The following is a 6020-nucleotide window of genomic DNA, read 5'->3' on the forward strand; positions in this document are numbered from 1 at the left end:
TGCTAATTTAATACGTTTATTTTTTTATCCCCCCACTCTACATACTTTTTGTATCAAAACTTTTATTCTCTTAGTATTTTTACTTAAAAAAGATATACTACATTCATCTCGCTAAACTTAACCGTTTTCGAGATAAACGCATTTTAAATCTGCGAGGCAACATAATTTTTTGCATATCATTGTAGTTACACCCGAAAAATAACTTAAAACCATAAAAATTTCCAAAAATGTATCGCAAATTTCTTCAAATGGAATGTGCGATGCAATGACATAAATATGAGAACTAGCACAATTATTATGGTTTTAAGTTATTTTTCGGGTGTAACTACAATGATATACTATGCAAAAAAATAAGTTGTATCACAGACTTAAAATGCGTTTATCTCGAAAACAGTTAAGTTTAGCGAGATGAATGTAGGTTATCTTTTTTAAGTAAACATATTAAGAGAATAAAAATTTTGATTCAAAAAGTATGTAGAGTGGGGGATAAAAAAAATTGAACGTATTAAATGAGCGATGAAATACGTATGTGGCGCCCTCTGGGTCATACATCATTTTTGGTGGCAAATTTAGATCTCTCGTCCCAAAAAACCCCCGCTTACCAAATTTCGCATTGCTATCCCATGCCTGTCAGGAAATATTCCAGAAAAAAATAAAAAAACTAACATTGACACCCTGTATTTCGGTTATTATCAACTTTTGTACTAAGGTAAGTTAGCTTAAATCGATCTATTTTAAGCTCAGGAATCGGAGGTTAAACTATGGCCCATTCTTTACCAAACACCCTGTATATGTATACAGTATAGTCTAGGGAAATAAGCAAAAAAAGTACGCTGGACATTTTTTGCTTGGATCTTGGAAATAGCTATTTGTATAACAAGGGAGGAGAGTGCTACTTTTCCTCCCGAGAATGAAGTTTTTTTTCTATTTATATATATTTTATATATATTATATATTTTATCTACCTTTTTACTACTTTTCCTCCGCTACGCGTCGGGCAGTAATCATTCAAGGTAGGAAAAGGCACTTTACTCCCATATTATACATATGGTTTTTCCACCTTCCTCAAATTAATAAACAAGTCATTTTTCAATTTTACTTAATTTATTTATGTAGCTAACCAACAAAATGTATTAAAACTAACAAGTAGGTACAATATAACTGTCAAATATAAGTCAAATTATTAATGTAAACATTGTTAAATCAAAATAACAATTTACTGTTTTTTACCATTCTGCAAAATACAGGGTGTTTTATAAATAAACATTAAAATGTATAGATACTTACGTAATAGAAAATAGATATTGTACAGGGCGTCAATAAGTTATATTTCATGAATGAAATACCATGACGTCACTTTTACTTTTCCTCCCTAGTATCTATACATTTTAACGTTTATTTAAAAACACTTTGTATTTTGCAGAATGGTAAAAAACAGTAAATTGTTATTCTGATTTAACAATGTTTACATTAATAATTTGACTTATATTTGACAGTTGACAGTTATATTGTACCTACTTGTTAGTTTTAGTTCTAATAAATTTTGTTGGTTAGATACATAAATAAATTAAGTAAAAATAAAAAAATTACTTGTTATTTGAGGAAGGTGGAAAAACCATATGTATAACATGGGAGTAAAGTGCCTTTTCCTCCCGAGAATGAAGTTTACTGCCCGACGCATAGCGGAGGGCAGTAATCATTCAAGGGAGGAAAAGGCACTTTACTCCCATGTTATACATATGGTTTTTCCACCTTCCTCAAATAACAAGTAATTTTTTTATTTTTACTTTATTTATGTATCTAACCAACAAAATTTATTAGAACTAAAACTAACAAGTAGGTACAATATAACTGTCAAATATAAGTCAAATTATTAATGTAAACATTGTTGAATCAGAATAACAATTTACTGTTTTTTTACCATTCTGCAAAATACAGAGTGTTTTTAAATAAACGTTAAAATGTATAGATACTTACGTAATAGAAAATAGGTATTGTACAGGGCGTCAATAAGTTATATTTCATGAATGAAATACCATGACGCACTTTTATTTTTCCTCCCTAGGGAGGAAAAGTACAACTTTGCTCCCTACAATCAGGTCCGGAAAAGTATACTTTCGGTAGAGGTAGGTGGAAATAGCTATTTCCCTGGACTAGCACAATCTCACTAATCTGCTACTTCAATAAACCGACGGATAATCCGGCGGTTATACATGCAAGAATATTCAGAAAGTGTGAAGCTGATATGAATACAGTAGACGCCCTCTTAACCGACCGTCGGCTTAACCGACCGACCCTACTCCTTTTTAGATGATACTATTTTTAGATAAGAGGTCATACAAGTTTCATAATTTGTCTTGTGAGTGATATTGTTAATTACATATGTATATACACATCGACGTTCGTTTCACTTTATGTTTTGACTTAATTTGTTTGAAAATGAATCGTGACCCATGGGAAAAGTTATAGCGGACGGACTATATTTATGTACATACTACTTTTTTGTTTATAGATCATAAAATATATATATTTTTAATAGAGTTTCATTGTAATGTCTTACTGAGGGTGGTCTTAAAGATTTTTGGTTTAACTCACTTTTTGATTATCCGACCTATGGGCAGGTCCAGTCATGGTCGGTTAAGAGGGCGTCTACTGTAATAGGATTTGGCTTCGGCACAGTATAGTTTCAGAACTCTTGCCTTTTTTCAAAAATATCAAGACCAACAAAAAGACCTTTTCTTCGCATTTGAAGACTATGAGAAAGCTTTCGACAAACATAACATTCTCATTGAATGTCTAAAGCTAAAAGGACTCGACAACAATTATATTAACATAGCGAGAAAGCTCTATTGGACCAAAAGGCTCTGGTAACATTAGATGGTAATAGCACGGATGCGTAACAAATAAGTAAAGGAGTGAGAGAAGGCTGTCTACTTTCACCATTACTATTTCATACATAAATACTCCGAAGGGTTACTTACACAAGTACTTGAAAACTGCACAGAATGGATCAAGATAAATGGTGAAAATATGAGGATACTGTCATTATCTCTGAAAGTGAGAAAGACCTGCAGACGCTACTAAACACACTTTGTGATAGTGGGGAACAGTTTGAACAATAAACATAAAGAAAATAAAAACCTTGGTTATCACTTGGGATAAAGTCATAACAGTGATCCAGATAAAAAATGAAGATATTGAAAAAGTGGACAAAATGAAATACTTACGAGTCTAGATTACTGAAGATGTAAATCTGAAATTATATCAAGGGCAGCCTTTTTGAAGATGAGGAAATTTCTGAGTAACCAAAGACTCTATCTGCAAATCCGATATCGGATGGTAAATGTTGTTGTTGTTTATTTGGGTTTATATGACTGCGAACACTAAAGTTGGATTTATAGTTTGACGTAGCGTAGACGTAGACGCAACGGAGACGGAAGAAACGGAGTGGGGACGTAAGAAAATAATATGTCAATTTATAATTCGACGTAGCGGAATTTTTGCGCATGAGTAGAAACAATGACTTAATTCAACAACATAGCCTATAAATTATACGAACCGTAAACAAACTTTGTGTTTATTTATTTATACTATTATTTATTATAATATTTATCCGTTTTGTGTGTTACAATGGATTAGGAAATAAACGAAGGTATGCTCCTTGGTGCCGTGGAATTTCCAACTATGTTGTTTCATTTCCTGGTCTTTAAAATGTTCATTGGATTTAATTATCGTATGTGTGTGGATATCCCCGAATTAACAGGCTAATAAACAACATATATTTATCTGAAATATTTAAACTACACTATGATATATTTTTATTAAATTAATAACTTAACATCCATTGTATTTAACAAATAATTAACAAAATTCGAATATGTTGACAAACAACTTTTTACAAAAGGGATGAGGGGGCGGGTCCACTTTGAGTGACAGAACAAATTCTTTCTTATGATTGACCAGACGTAAGAAATGCACTGTAAAAGATGAAAGTTGGTCATCTCTTCCGTTACGTTTCTCTTACGTTCCGTCAGGCGCTTGCGTTCATTTATAAACACGAGTACACAAAATTCGGTGTTCATCTTTTCCAGTGCGTCTCCGTTGCGTCTACGTCTACGCTACGTCAAACTATAAATCCAACTTAAATCCATTCGCCAATTGTACTATTTTTTATTTTATTAGTCATTTTTTCGTATCTTATCCTAAAGCTAATACTAATATTAATCTCTAATAAACAATTCTAGTAATAAATAATTATTTTTGTATTTTTTAAATAATTTTTTATAATATATTTTTTTTTCTAAATGATGTTCGCAGAGTTCCACAGCAAAAACTGCAATATTCTTCTTTAGCCCTCTACTTAATTCGAAACCTTTTTACTATGGACTGTCCAAGTTCGTCATTCATTTTTATCTACACTTTTTTTTGTTATATTTTTTTCTTTTTTTTTATTTTTTTTTTATTTTCTTTTTTCTTTCAAGATATATTTACAAGAAATACTTACTCTATATGTTTATACAATAGTCGGTATACCAACTCATTATTTTCTAATGTTAATAAATAATTTAAATTAATGGGATGGTGGACATCAGTCAAAGAATACAGTGAATTTAAAAACATATTAACTTTATTAGAAATGAGAGAACAGGTCAAAATTTTGTGTTGTAGGTTACCCAAAAATGGTAAATGTTATATCCACTCTTATTCTTCTTTATGGTGCCGAAGCTTGTACTGTTAATGTTGACTTAATGAGAAAGATGGAAGCTTTTGAGATGTGGCTTTTCAGGAGAATTTTGAAAATACCATGAACCGATCATATTATGTACTAACGAAATGTTGTTGCACAGAATGAGAAGCGCTAGATAACTTTTGGCCACCATTAAAAGGAGAAAGACACCATATTTGGGTGGGGTGCATACTTAGAAATGCAACTGGCCTTGTATTCTCAATATTTCTATACGGAGCAGAAACTTGGATTCTTTGCTCATGCGAGCGCCAAAAAATTGATGCATTTGAAATGTGGTGCTGGAGAAGAATGCTGCACATACCTTGGACAGCTCATGGTACAGACGTTTCCATTCTAAGCCAACTCAATATTAAAAAAAGGCTGTCCACAATATGCCTGCAACGAATTCTGCAATTCTTCGGTCACGTGGTTCGCAGAGGTGACGACAGTTTGGAGAGATTAATTGTTTCTGGAAACGTTCCGGGGAGAAGATCAAGAGGACGATCACCAACTAGATGGTCCGACCAAATAAAGAATTCAGCTGGAAACTCATTCTGCGAAGCTCTTGGAGCAGGCTGAAGATAGAGACCAATGGAGAAACATTGTTAGGAATATTGGAAGAAATCACGATCCTCAGTAATGAGGAAATGACAAGAGAGATATACTTACAAATTAATGATAAATGCGAGTTATTGCAGCTGATCATGAAGGATAAAATCGAAGGAAAAATTGGTCCTGGTAGACGACAAATATCCTGGCTGCGAAACATTCTAGACTGCACCAGGTTAAACACACAGACGCTTTTAAGAAAAGCAGAAGATAAAGACAAACTTGCAATGGTTATAGCCAACCTTCATTAGTCGATTCGGCACTAATTCCTTCTTCTGTTTGTGTACACGTGACTATGTTTGCTTTTCAATGCGTCTCCAATAAGCTATCGTTTTCGTGGTCTTCCCGCTGATCATCTTTGTATTGGAGATCCGTCTTTACTACAACTTGTCTTTTTTGGGGAAATTAACATGTTAAATCATCTTCACTTAAGAGAGAATAGTATTGCTTCGTCTACATAGGAGATTATTTTAAGTTGTTTTTCGCCCATTTGGTATTGTTTTGATTATTTCATCCATGATCGGTTTGAACAATAGAGGGTTAAGGGCCCCTGTCTTATCTCATCGCCAGCTTCAATTAGGTCAATTAGTTCATCTTCTACTTTTACTGTGTTGTTTTGGTAGATATTTTCGATCGCTTTGATTATTCCTAGAAATATCTCTCTTTCGAACAATAAGTCGATAAC

This window comes from Diabrotica virgifera, chromosome 10, assembly GCF_917563875.1.
Source record: "Diabrotica virgifera virgifera chromosome 10, PGI_DIABVI_V3a".
Classification (NCBI taxonomy): domain Eukaryota; kingdom Metazoa; phylum Arthropoda; class Insecta; order Coleoptera; family Chrysomelidae; genus Diabrotica; species Diabrotica virgifera.